The sequence below is a fragment of the Stomoxys calcitrans genome, chromosome 2, assembly GCF_963082655.1.
Source record: "Stomoxys calcitrans chromosome 2, idStoCalc2.1, whole genome shotgun sequence".
NCBI classification, from domain to species: Eukaryota; Metazoa; Arthropoda; class Insecta; order Diptera; family Muscidae; genus Stomoxys; species Stomoxys calcitrans.
In genome coordinates, this window is record NC_081553.1 from 99,057,550 (window position 1) to 99,071,556 (window position 14,007).

The 14,007-nt window shown below is 30.7% G+C and overlaps 1 protein-coding gene across 1 annotated transcript in view; it reads right to left on the reverse strand.

Moving 5' to 3' along the window:
* Positions 1–14,007, reverse strand: part of LOC106089450 (mediator of RNA polymerase II transcription subunit 27) — a 91,183-nt gene that overhangs the window by 64,126 nt on the left and 13,050 nt on the right. The gene's annotated exons all lie outside the window — the stretch shown is intronic.

Below are 14,007 nucleotides of genomic sequence, written 5' to 3' on the forward strand. Positions count from 1 at the left end.
GCAACTTTTCGCCACAATCTTTACTTTTATGTACTCAATCAAAAATTTTTGGGGGATCAAAAATTGAAAATTTTCATATGGCTAACCGCTTTCCTAAAAAAATGCGAAAAATATGAAAGTGAAAATTTGAGGAAATACCTTTTATTTTTGGATTCCTATTCTAATTACGAATCAAGAACTGCTTTTGGATTTTTGAATTTGGAAAAAATGAACGAGCTACAGCGTTTTCGACCTTGAAAAGGTTGCAGTTTGAAAGTCACATAAAATCACAATTATGCGATTTTGAGCTTGTTTTTTGAGAAAAACACTCAGGGATTGCATTATATCGCAATTTTTCGCCACAAACTTTATTTCTGTGTACTCAATTCAAAAATTTTTGGGGCATCAAAATTGAAAATTTTCATAAGGCTAACCCCTTTCCAAAAAAATTGCGAAAAATATGAAAGTGAAAATTTTAGGAAATACCTTTTATTTTTGGATTCCTATTCAAATTTCGAATAAGGAACTGCTTTTGGATTTTTGAAATTCGAACAAATTAACGAGCTACAGCGTTTTCGACTTTGAAAAGGTTCCAGTTTGAAAGTCACATAAAATTACAATTATTCGATTTTGAGCTTGTTTTTTGAGAAAAACATTCAGGGATTGCATTATATCGCAATTTTTCGCCACAAACTTTACTTCTGTGTACTCAATTCAAACATTTTTGGGGCATCAAAAATTGAAAATTTTCATAAGGCTAATTTTGAACTTGTTTTTTGAGAAAAACATTCAGGGATTGCATTATATAGCAATTTTTCGCCACAAACTTTACTTCTGTGTACTCAATTCAAACATTTTTGGGGCATCAAAATTGAAAATACTCATAAGGCTAACCCCTTTCCAAAAAAATTGCGAAAAATATGAAAGTGAAAATTTGAGGAAATACCGTTTATTTTTGGATTCCTATTCAAATTTCGAATCAGGAACTGCTTTTGGATTTTTGAAATTCGAACAAATTAACGAGCTACAGCGTTTTCGACTTTGAAAAGGTTCCAGTTTGAAAGTCATATAAAATCACAATTATGCGATTTTGAACTTGTTTTTTGAGAAAAACATTCAGGGATTGCATTATGTCGCAATTTTTCGCCACAAACTTTACTTCTGTGTACTCAATTCAAAAATTTTTGGGGCATCAAAAATTGAAAATTTTCATAAGGCTAACCCCTTTCCTAAAAAATTGCGAAAAATATGAAAGTGAAAATTTGAGGAAATATTTTATTTTTGGATTCCTATCCAAATTTCGAATCAGGAACTGCTTTTGGATTTTTGAAATTCGAAAAAATTAACGAGCTACAGCGTTTTCGACCTTGAAAAAGTTGCAAATTGAAAGTCACATAAAAACACAATTATGCGATTTTGAACTTGTTTTTTGAGGAAAACATTCAGGGATTGCATTATATCGCATTTTTTCGCCACAAAATTTACTTCTGTGTACTCAATTCAAAAATTTTTGGGGCATCAAAAATTGAAAATTTTCAATTTCCAAAAAAATTGCGAAAAATATGAAAGTGAAAATTTGAGGAAATATCTTTTATTTTTGGATTCCTATCCAAATTTCGAATCAGGAACTGCTTTTGGATTTTTGAAATTCGAAAAAATTAACGAGCTACAGCGTTTTCGACCTTGAAAAAGTTGCAGTTTGAAAGTCACATAAAATCACAATTATGCGATTTTGAACTTGTTTTTTGAGAAAAACATTCAGGGATTGAATTATATCGCAATTTTTCGCCACAAACTTTACTTCTGTGTACTCAATTCAAAAATTTTTGGGGTATCAAAAATTGAAAATTTTCATAAGGCTAACCCCTTTCCAAAAAAATTGCGAAAAATATGAAAGTGAAAATTTTAAGAAATATCTTTAATTTTTGGATTCCTATCCAAATTTCGAATCAGGAACTGCTTTTGGATTTTTGAAATTCGAACAAATTAACGAGCTACAGCGTTTTCGACTTTGAAAAGGTTCCAGTTTGAAAGTCACATAAAATTACAATTATGCGATTTTGAGCTTGTTTTTTGAGAAAAACATTCAGGGATTGCATTATATCGCAATTTTTCGCCACAAACTTTACTTCTGTGTACTCAATTCAAACATTTTTGGGGCATCAAAAATTGAAAATTTTCATAAGGCTAATTTTGAACTTGTTTTTTGAGAAAAACATTCAGGGATTGCATTATGTCGCAATTTTTTGCCACAAACTTTACTTTTATGTACTCAATTCAAAAATTTTTGGGGCATCAAAAATTGAAAATTTTCATAAGGCTAACCCCTTTCCAAAAAATTACGAAAAATATGAAAGTGAAAATTTGAGGAAATATCTTTTATTTTTCGATTCCTATCCAAATTTCGAATCAGGAACTGCTTTTGGATTTTTGAAATTCGAAAAACTTAACGAGCTACAGCGTTTTCGACCTTGAAAAAGTTGCAGTTTGAAAGTCACATAAAATCACAATTATGCGATTTTGAACTTGTTTTTTGAGGAAAACATTCAGGGATTGCATTATATCGCAATTTTTCGCCAAAAACTTTACTTCTGTGTACTCAATTCAAAAATTTTTGGGGCATCAAACATTGACAATTTTCATAATTTTCCAAAAAAATTGCGAAAAATATGAAAGTGAAAATTTGAGGAAATATCTTTTAGTTTTGGATTCCTATTCAAATTTCGAATCAGGAACTGCTTTTGGATTTTTGAAATTCGAACAAATTAACGAGCTACAGCGCTTTCGACTTTGAAAAGGTTCCAGTTTGAAAGTCACATAAAATCACAATTATGCGATTTTGAACTTGTTTTTTGAGAAAAACATTCAGGGATTGCATTATGTCGCAATTTTTCGCCAAAAACTTTACTTCTGTGTACTCAATTCAAACATTTTTGGGGCATCAAACATTGACAATTTTCATAAGGCTAACCCCTTTCCAAAAAAATTGCGAAAAATATGAAAGTGAAAATTTTAAGAAATATCTTTAATTTTTGGATTCCTATCCAAATTTCGAATCAGGAACTGCTTTTGGATTTTTGAAATTCGAACAAATTAACGAGCTACAGCGTTTTCGACTTTGAAAAGGTTCCAGTATGAAAGTCACATAAAATCACAATTATGCGATTTTGAGCTTGTTTTTTGAGAAAAACATTCAGGGATTGCATTATATCGCAATTTTTCGCCACAAACTTTACTTCTGTGTACTCAATTCAAACATTTTTGGGGCATCAAAAATTGAAAATTTTCATAAGGCTAATTTTGAACTTGTTTTTTGAGAAAAACATTCAGGGATTGCATTATGTCGCAATTTTTTGCCACAAACTTTACTTCTGTGTACTCAATTCAAAAATTTTTGGGGCATCAAACATTGACAATTTTCATAAGGCTAACCCCTTTCCAAAAAAATTGCGAAAAATATGAAAGTGAAAATTTGAGGAAATATCTTTTATTTTTCGATTCCTATCCAAATTTCGAATCAGGAACTGCTTTTGGATTTTTGAAATTCGAAAAACTTAACGAGCTACAGCGTTTTCGACCTTGAAAAAGTTGCAGTTTGAAAGTCACATAAAATCACAATTATGCGATTTTGAACTTGTTTTTTGAGGAAAACATTCAGGGATTGCATTATATCGCAATTTTTCGCCAAAAACTTTACTTCTGTGTACTCAATTCAAAAATTTTTGGGGCATCAAACATTGACAATTTTCATAAGGCTAACACCTTTCCAAAAAAATTGCGAAAAATATGAAAGTGAAAATTTTAAGAAATATCTTTAATTTTTGGATTCCTATCCAAATTTCGAATCAGGAACTGGTTTTGGATTTTTGAAATTCGAACAAATTAACGAGCTACAGCGTTTTCGACCTTGAAAAGGTTGCAGTTTGAAAGTCACATAAAATCACAATTATGCGATTTTTAACTGGTTTTTTTAGGAAAACATTCGGGGATTGCATTATATCGCAATTTTTCGCCACAATCTTTACTTTTATGTACTCAATTCAAAAATTTTTGGGGTATCAAAAATTGAAAATTTTCATAAGGCTAACCCCTTTCCTAAAAAATTGCGAAAAATATGAAAGTGAAAATTTGAGGAAATATCTTTTAGTTTTGGATTCCTATTCAAATTTCGAATCAGGAACTGCTTTTGGATTTTTGAAATTCGAACAAATTAACGAGCTACAGCGCTTTCGACTTTGAAAAGGTTCCAGTTTGAAAGTCACATAAAATCACAATTATGCGATTTTGAACTTGTTTTTTGAGAAAAACATTCAGGGATTGCATTATATCGCAATTTTTCGCCAAAAACTTTACTTCTGTGTACTCAATTCAAAAATTTTTGGGGCATCAAACATTGACAATTTTCATAAGGCTAACCCCTTTCCAAAAAAATTGCGAAAAATATGAAAGTGAAAATTTTAAGAAATATCTTTAATTTTTGGATTCCTATCCAAATTTCGAATCAGGAACTGCTTTTGGATTTTTGAAATTCGAACAAATTAACGAGCTACAGCGTTTTCGACTTTGAAAAGGTTCCAGTATGAAAGTCACATAAAATCACAATTATGCGATTTTGAGCTTGTTTTTTGAGAAAAACACTCAGGGATTGCATTATATCGCAATTTTTCGCCACAAAATTTACTTCTGTGTACTCAATTCAAAAATTTTTGGGGCATCAAAAATTGAAAATTTTCATAAGGCTAACCCCATCCTAAAAAATTGCGAAAAATATGAAAGTGAAAATTTGAGGAAATATCTTTTATTTTTCGATTCCTATCCAAATTTCGAATCAGGAACTGCTTTTGGATTTTTGAAATTCGAAAAACTTAACGAGCTACAGCGTTTTCGACCTTGAAAAAGTTGCAGTTTGAAAGTCACATAAAATCACAATTATGCGATTTTGAACTTGTTTTTTGAGGAAAACATTCAGGGATTGCATTATATCGCAATTTTTCGCCAAAAACTTTACTTCTGTGTACTCAATTCAAAAATTTTTGGGGCATCAAACATTGACAATTTTTATAAGGCTAACCCCTTTCCAAAAAAATTGCGAAAAATATGAAAGTGAAAATTTTAAGAAATATCTTTAATTTTTGGATTCCTATCCAAATTTCGAATCAGGAACTGGTTTTGGATTTTTGAAATTCGAACAAATTAACGAGCTACAGCGTTTTCGACCTTGAAAAGGTTGCAGTTTGAAAGTCACATAAAATCACAATTATGCGATTTTTAACTGGTTTTTTTAGGAAAACATTCGGGGATTGCATTATATCGCAATTTTTCGCCACAATATTTACTTTTATGTACTCAATTCAAAAATTTTTTGGGGTATCAAAAATTGAAAATTTTCATAAGGCTAACCCCTTTCCTAAAAAATTGCGAAAAATATGAAAGTGCAAATTTGAGGAAATACCTTTTAGTTTTGGATTCCTATTCAAATTTCGAATCAGGAACTGCTTTTGGATTTTTGAAATTGGAAAAAATGAACGAGGTACAGCGTTTTCGACCTTGAAAAGGTTGCAGTTTAAAATTCACATAAAATCACAATTATGCGATTTTGAACTTGTTTTTTGAGGAAAACATTCAGGGATTGCATTATATCGCAATTTTTCGCCACAATCTTTACTTTTATGTACTCAATCAAAAATTTTTGGGGTATCAAAAATTTAAAATTTTCATATGGCTAACCCCTTTCCTAAAAAAATGCGAAAAATATGAAAGTGAAAATTTGAGAAAATACCTTTTAATTTTGGATTCCTATTCTAACTACGAATCAAGAACTGCTTTTGGATTTTTGAAATTGGAAAAAATGAACGAGCTACAGCGTTTTCGACCTTGAAAAGGTTCCAGTTTGAAAGTCACATAAAATCACAATTATGCGATTTTTAACTGGTTTTTTTAGGAAAACATTCGGGGATTGCATTATATCGCAATTTTTCGCCACAATATTTACTTTTATGTACTCAATTCAAAAATTTTTGGGGTATCAAAAATTGAAAATTTTCATAAGGCTAACCCCTTTCCAAAAAAATTGCGAAAAATATGAAAGTGAAAATTTTAAGAAATATCTTTAATTTTTGGATTCCTATCCAAATTTCGAATCAGGAACTGCTTTTGGATTTTTGAAATTCGAACAAATTAACGAGCTACAGCGTTTTCGACTTTGAAAAGGTTCCAGTATGAAAGTCACATAAAATCACAATTATGCGATTTTGAGCTTGTTTTTTGAGAAAAACATTCAGGGATTGCATTATATCGCAATTTTTCGCCACAAACTTTACTTCTGTGTACTCAATTCAAAAATTTTTGGGGCATCAAAAATTGAAAATTTTCATAAGGCTAACCCCTTTCCTAAAAAATTGCGAAAAATATGAAAGTGCAAATTTGAGGAAATACCTTTTAGTTTTGGATTCCTATTAAAATTTCGAATCAGGAACTGCTTTTGGATTTTTGAAATTCGAACAAATTAACGAGCTACAGCATTTTCGACTTTGAAAAGGTTCCAGTTTGAAAGTCACATAAAATTACAATTATGCGATTTTGAGCTTGTTTTTTGAGAAAAACATTCAGGGATTGCATTATATCGCAATTTTTCGCCACAAACTTTACTTCTGTGTACTCAATTCAAACATTTTTGGGGCATCAAAAATTGAAAATTTTCATAAGGCTAATTTTGAACTTGTTTTTTGAGAAAAACATTCAGGGATTGCATTATGTCGCAATTTTTTGCCACAAACTTTACTTCTGTGTACTCAATTCAAACATTTTTGGGGCATCAAAATTGAAAATACTCATAAGGCTAACCCCTTTCCAAAAAAATTGCGAAAAATATGAAAGTGAAAATTTGAGGAAATATCTTTTATTTTTCGATTCCTATCCAAATTTCGAATCAGGAACTGCTTTTGGATTTTTGAAATTCGAAAAACTTAACGAGCTACAGCGTTTTCGACCTTGAAAAAGTTGCAGTTTGAAAGTCACATAAAATCACAATTATGCGATTTTGACTTGTTTTTTGAGGAACACATTCAGGGATTGCATTATATCGCAATTTTTCGCCAAAAACTTTACTTCTGTGTACTCAATTCAAAAATTTTTGGGGCATCAAACATTGACAATTTTCATAAGGCTAACCCCTTTCCAAAAAAATTGCGAAAAATATGAAAGTGAAAATTTTAAGAAATATCTTTAATTTTTGGATTCCTATCCAAATTTCGAATCAGGAACTGGTTTTGGATTTTTGAAATTCGAACAAATTAACGAGCTACAGCGTTTTCGACCTTGAAAAGGTTGCAGTTTGAAAGTCACATAAAATCACAATTATGCGATTTTTAACTGGTTTTTTTAGGAAAACATTCGGGGATTGCATTATATCGCAATTTTTCGCCACAATATTTACTTTTATGTACTCAATTCAAAAATTTTTTGGGGTATCAAAAATTGAAAATTTTCATAAGGCTAACCCCTTTCCAAAAAAATTGCGAAAAATATGAAAGTGAAAATTTTAAGAAATATCTTTAATTTTTGGATTCCTATCCAAATTTCGAATCAGGAACTGGTTTTGGATTTTTGAAATTCGAACAAATTAACGAGCTACAGCGTTTTCGACTTTGAAAAGGTTCCAGTATGAAAGTCACAATTATGCGATTTTGAGCTTGTTTTTTGAGAAAAACATTCAGGGATTGCATTATATCGCAATTTTTCGCCACAAACTTTACTTCTGTGTACTCAATTCAAAAATTTTTGGGGCATCAAAAATTGAAAATTTTCATAAGGCTAACCCCTTTCCTAAAAAATTGCGAAAAATATGAAAGTGCAAATTTGAGGAAATACCTTTTAGTTTTGGATTCCTATTAAAATTTCGAATCAGGAACTGCTTTTGGATTTTTGAAATTCGAACAAATTAACGAGCTACAGCATTTTCGACTTTGAAAAGGTTCCAGTTTGAAAGTCACATAAAATCACAATTATGCGATTTTGAGCTTGTTTTTGAGAAAAACATTCAGGGATTGCATTATATCGCAATTTTTCGCCACAAACTTTACTTCTGTGTACTCAATTCAAACATTTTTGGGGCATCAAAAATTGAAAATTTTCATAAGGCTAATTTTGAACTTGTTTTTTGAGAAAAACATTCAGGGATTGCATTATGTCGCAATTTTTTGCCACAAACTTTACTTCTGTGTACTCAATTCAAAAATTTTTGGGGCATCAAACATTGACAATTTTCATAAGGCTAACCCCTTTCCAAAAAAATTGCGAAAAATATGAAAGTGAAAATTTGAGGAAATATCTTTTATTTTTCGATTCCTATCCAAATTTCGAATCAGGAACTGCTTTTGGATTTTTGAAATTCGAAAAACTTAACGAGCTACAGCGTTTTCGACCTTGAAAAAGTTGCAGTTTGAAAGTCACATAAAATCACAATTATGCGATTTTGAACTTGTTTTTTGAGGAACACATTCAGGGATTGCATTATATCGCAATTTTTCGCCAAAAACTTTACTTCTGTGTACTCAATTCAAAAATTTTTGGGGCATCAAACATTGACAATTTTCATAAGGCTAACCCCTTTCCAAAAAAATTGCGAAAAATATGAAAGTGAAAATTTTAAGAAATATCTTTAATTTTTGGATTCCTATCCAAATTTTGAATCAGGAACTGGTTTTGGATTTTTGAAATTCGAACAAATTAACGAGCTACAGCGTTTTCGACCTTGAAAAGGTTGCAGTTTGAAAGTCACATAAAATCACAATTATGCGATTTTTAACTGGTTTTTTTAGGAAAACATTCGGGGATTGCATTATATCGCAATTTTTCGCCACAATATTTACTTTTATGTACTCAATTCAAAAATTTTTGGGGTATCAAAAATTGAAAATTTTCATAAGGCTAACCCCTTTCCAAAAAAATTGCGAAAAATATGAAAGTGAAAATTTTAAGAAATATCTTTAATTTTTGGATTCCTATCCAAATTTCGAATCAGGAACTGCTTTTGGATTTTTGAAATTCGAACAAATTAACGAGCTACAGCGTTTTCGACTTTGAAAAGGTTCCAGTATGAAAGTCACATAAAATCACAATTATGCGATTTTGAGCTTGTTTTTTGAGAAAAACATTCAGGGATTGCATTATATCGCAATTTTTCGCCACAAACTTTACTTCTGTGTACTCAATTCAAAAATTTTTGGGGCATCAAAAATTGAAAATTTTCATAAGGCTAACCCCTTTCCTAAAAAATTGCGAAAAATATGAAAGTGCAAATTTGAGGAAATACCTTTTAGTTTTGGATTCCTATTCAAATTTCGAATCAGGATCTGCTTTTGGATTTTTGAAATTGGAAAAAATGAACGAGGTACAGCGTTTTCGACCTTGAAAAGGTTGCAGTTTAAAATTCACATAAAATCACAATTATGCGATTTTGAACTTGTTTTTTGAGGAAAACATTCAGGGATTGCATTATATCGCAATTTTTCGCCACAATCTTTACTTTTATGTACTCAATCAAAAATTTTTGGGGTATCAAAAATTTAAAATTTTCATATGGCTAACCCCTTTCCTAAAAAAATGCGAAAAATATGAAAGTGAAAATTTGAGAAAATACCTTTTAATTTTGGATTCCTATTCTAATTACGAATCAAGAACTGCTTTTGGATTTTTGAAATTGGAAAAAATGAAGGAGCTACAGCGTTTTCGACCTTGAAAAGGTTGCAGTTTGAAAGTCACATAAAATCACAATTATGCGATTTTGAACTTGTTTTTTGAGGAAAACATTCAGGGATTGCATTATTTCGCAAGTTTTCGCCACAAACTTTACTTCTGTGTACTCAATTCAAACATTTTTGGGGCATCAAAAATTGAAAATTTTCATAAGGCTAACCCATTTCCAAAAAAATTGCGAAAAATATGAAAGTGAAAATTTGAGGAAATACCGTATATTTTTGGATTCCTATTCCAATCTCGAATCAGGAACTGCTTTTGGATTTTTGAAATTCGAACAAATTAACGAGCTACAGCGTTTTCGACCTTGAAAAAGTTGCAGTTTGAAAGTCACATAAAATCACAATTATGCGATTTTGAACTTGTTTTTTGAGGAAAACATTCAGGGATTGCATTATATCGCAATTTTTCGCCACAAAATTTACTTCTGTGTACTCAATTCAAAAATTTTTGGGGCATCAAAAATTGAAAATTTTCATAAGGCTAACCCCTTTCCAAAAAAATTGTGAAAAATATGAAAGTGAAAATTTGAGGAAATATCTTTTATTTTTGGATTCCTATCCAAATTTCGAATCAGGAACTGCTTTTGGATTTTTGAAATTCGAACAAATTAACGAGCTACAGCGCTTTCGACTTTGAAAAGGTTCCAGTTTGAAAGTCACATAAAATCACAATTATGCGATTTTGAACTTGGTTTTTGAGGAAAACATTCAGGGATTGCATTATATCGCAATTTTTCGCCACAAAATTTACTTCTGTGTACTCAATTCAAAAATTTTTGGGGCATCAAAAATTGAAAATTTTCATAAGGCTAACCCCTTTCCAAAAAAATTGCGAAAAATATGAAAGTGAAAATTTGAGGAAATATCTTTTATTTTTCGATTCCTATCCAAATTTCGAATCAGGAACTGCTTTTGGATTTTTGAAATTCGAAAAAATTAACGAGCTACAGCGTTTTCGACCTTGAAAAAGTTGCAGTTTGAAAGTCACATAAAATCACAATTATGCGATTTTGAACTTGTTTTTTGAGGAAAACATTCAGGGATTGCATTATATCGCAATTTTTCGCCAAAAACTTTACTTCTGTGTACTCAATTCAAAAATTTTTGGGGCATCAAACATTGACAATTTTCATTAGGCTAACCCCTTTCCAAAAAAATTGCGAAAAATATGAAAGTGAAAATTTTAAGAAATATCTTTAATTTTTGGATTCCTATCCAAATTTCGAATCAGGAACTGGTTTTGGATTTTTGAAATTCGAACAAATTAACGAGCTACAGCGTTTTCGGGATTGCATTATATCGCAAGTTTTCGCCATAAACTTTACTTCTGTGTACTCAATTCAAAAATTTTTGGGGCATCAAAAATTGAAAATTTTCATAAAATTTTCTGTGTACTCAATTCAAAAAATTTTGGGGCATCAAAAATTGAAAATTTTCATAAGGCTAACCCCTTTCCTAAAAAAATGCGAAAAATATGAAAGTGAAAATTTGAGAAAATACCTTTTAATTTTGGATTCCTATTCTAATTACGAATCAAGAACTGCTTTTGGATTTTTGAAATTGGAAAAAATGAACGAGGTACAGCGTTTTCGACCTTGAAAAGGTTGCAGTTTGAAAGTCACATAAAATCACAATTATGCGATTTTGAACTTGTTTTTTTGAGGAAAACATTCAGGGATTGCATTATTTCGCAAGTTTTCGCCACAAACTTTACTTCTGTGTACTCAATTCAAACATTTTTGGGGCATCAAAAATTGAAAATTTTCATAAGGCTAACTAACCCCTTTCCTAAAAAATTGCGAAAAATATGAAAGTGAAAATTTGAGGAAATACCGTTTCTTTTTGGATTCCTATTCAAATTTCGAATCAGGAACTGCTTTTGGATTTTTGAAATTCGAACAAATTAACGAGCTACAGCGTTTTCGACTTTGAAAAGGTTCCAGTTTGAAAGTCACATAAAATCACAATTATGCGATTTTGAGCTTGTTTTTTGAGAAAAACATTCAGGGAGTGCACTATATAGCAATTTTTCGCCACAAACTTTACTTCTGTGTACTCAATTCAAAAAATTTTGGGGCATCAAAAATTGAAAATTTTCATAAGGCTAACCCCTTTCCTAAAAAATTGCGAAAAATATGAAAGTGAAAATTTGAGGAAATAAATTTTATTTTTGGATTCCTATTCAAATTTCGAATCAGGAACTGCTTTTGGATTTTTGAAATTCGAAAAAATGAACGAGCTACAGCGTTTTCGACCTTGAAAAGGTTGCAGTTTGAAAGTCACATAAAATCACAATTATGCGATTTTGAACTTGTTTTTTGAGGAAAACATTCAGGGATTGCATTATATCGCAATTTTTCGCCGCAAACTTTACTTCTGTGTACTCAATTCAAAAATTTTTGGGGCATCAAAAATTGAAAATTTTCATAAGGCTAACCCCATTCCAAAAAAATTGCGAAAAATATGAAAGTGAAAATTTGAGGAAATACCGTTAATTTTTGGATTCCTATTCCAATTTCGAATCAGGAACTGCTTTTGGATTTTTGAAATTCGAACAAATTAACGAGCTACAGCGTTTTCGACTTTGAAAAGGTTCCAGTTTGAAAGTCACATAAAATCACAATTATGCGATTTTAAACTTGTTTTTTGAGGAAAACATTCAGGGATTGCATTATATCGCAATTTTTCGCCACAAACTTTACTTCTGTGTACTTAATTCAAAAAATTTTAGGGCATCAAACATTGACAATTTTCATAAGGCTAACCCTTTCCTAAAAAATTGCGAAAAATATGAAAGTGAAAATTTGAGGAAATACCTTTTATTTTTGGATTCCTATTCAAATTTCGAATCAGGAACTGCTTTTGAATTTTTGAAATTCGAAAAAATGAACGAGCTAAAGCGTTTTCGACCTTGAAAAGGTTCCAGTTTGAAAGTCACATAAAATCACAATTATGCGATTTTGAGCTTGTTTTTTGAGAAAAACATTCAGGGATATCATTATATCGCAATTTTTCGCCACAAACTTTACTTCTGTGTACTCAATTCAAAAATTTTTGGGGCATCAAAAATTGAAAATTTTCATAAGGCTAACCCCTGTCATAAAAAAATTGCGAAAAAATATGAAAGTGCAAATTTGAGGAAATACCTTTTATTTTTGGATTCCTATTCAAATTTCGAATCAGGAACTGCTTTTGGATTTTTAAAATTCGAACAAATTAACGAGCTACAGCGCTTTCGACTTTGAAAAGGTTCCAGTTTGAAAGTCACATAAAATCACAATTATGCGATTTTGAACTTGGTTTTTGAGGAAAACATTCAGGGATTGCATTATATCGCAATTTTTCGCCACAAACTTTACTTCTGTGTACTTAATTCAAAAAATTTTAGGGCATCAAACATTGAAAATTTTCATAAGGCTAACCCCTTTCCAAAAAAATTGCGAAAAATATGAAAGTGAAAATTTGAGGAAATACCGTATATTTTTGGATTCCTATTCCAATCTCGAATCAGGAACTGCTTTTGGATTTTTGAAATTCGAACAAATTAACGAGCTACAGCGTTTTCGACCTTGAAAAAGTTGCAGTTTGAAAGTCACATAAAATCACAATTATGCGATTTTGAACTTGTTTTTTGAGGAAAACATTCAGGGATTGCATTATATCGCAATTTTTCGCCACAAAATTTACTTCTGTGTACTCAATTAAAAAATTTTTGGGGCATCAAAAATTGAAAATTTTCATAAGGCTAACCCCTTTCCAAAAAAATTGTGAAAAATATGAAAGTGAAAATTTGAGGAAATATCTTTTATTTTTGGATTCCTATCCAAATTTCGAATCAGGAACTGCTTTTGGATTTTTGAAATTCGAACAAATTAACGAGCTACAGCGCTTTCGACTTTGAAAAGGTTCCAGTTTGAAAGTCACATAAAATCACAATTATGCGATTTTGAACTTGGTTTTTGAGGAAAACATTCAGGGATTGCATTATATCGCAATTTTTCGCCACAAAATTTACTTCTGTGTACTCAATTCAAAAATTTTTGGGGCATCAAAAATTGAAAATTTTCATAAGGCTAACCCCTTTCCAAAAAAATTGCGAAAAATATGAAAGTGAAAATTTGAGGAAATATCTTTTATTTTTCGATTCCTATCCAAATTTCGAATCAGGACCTGCTTTTGGATTTTTGAAATTCGAAAAAATTAACGAGCTACAGCGTTTTCGACCTTGAAAAAGTTGCAGTTTGAAAGTCACATAAAATCACAATTATGC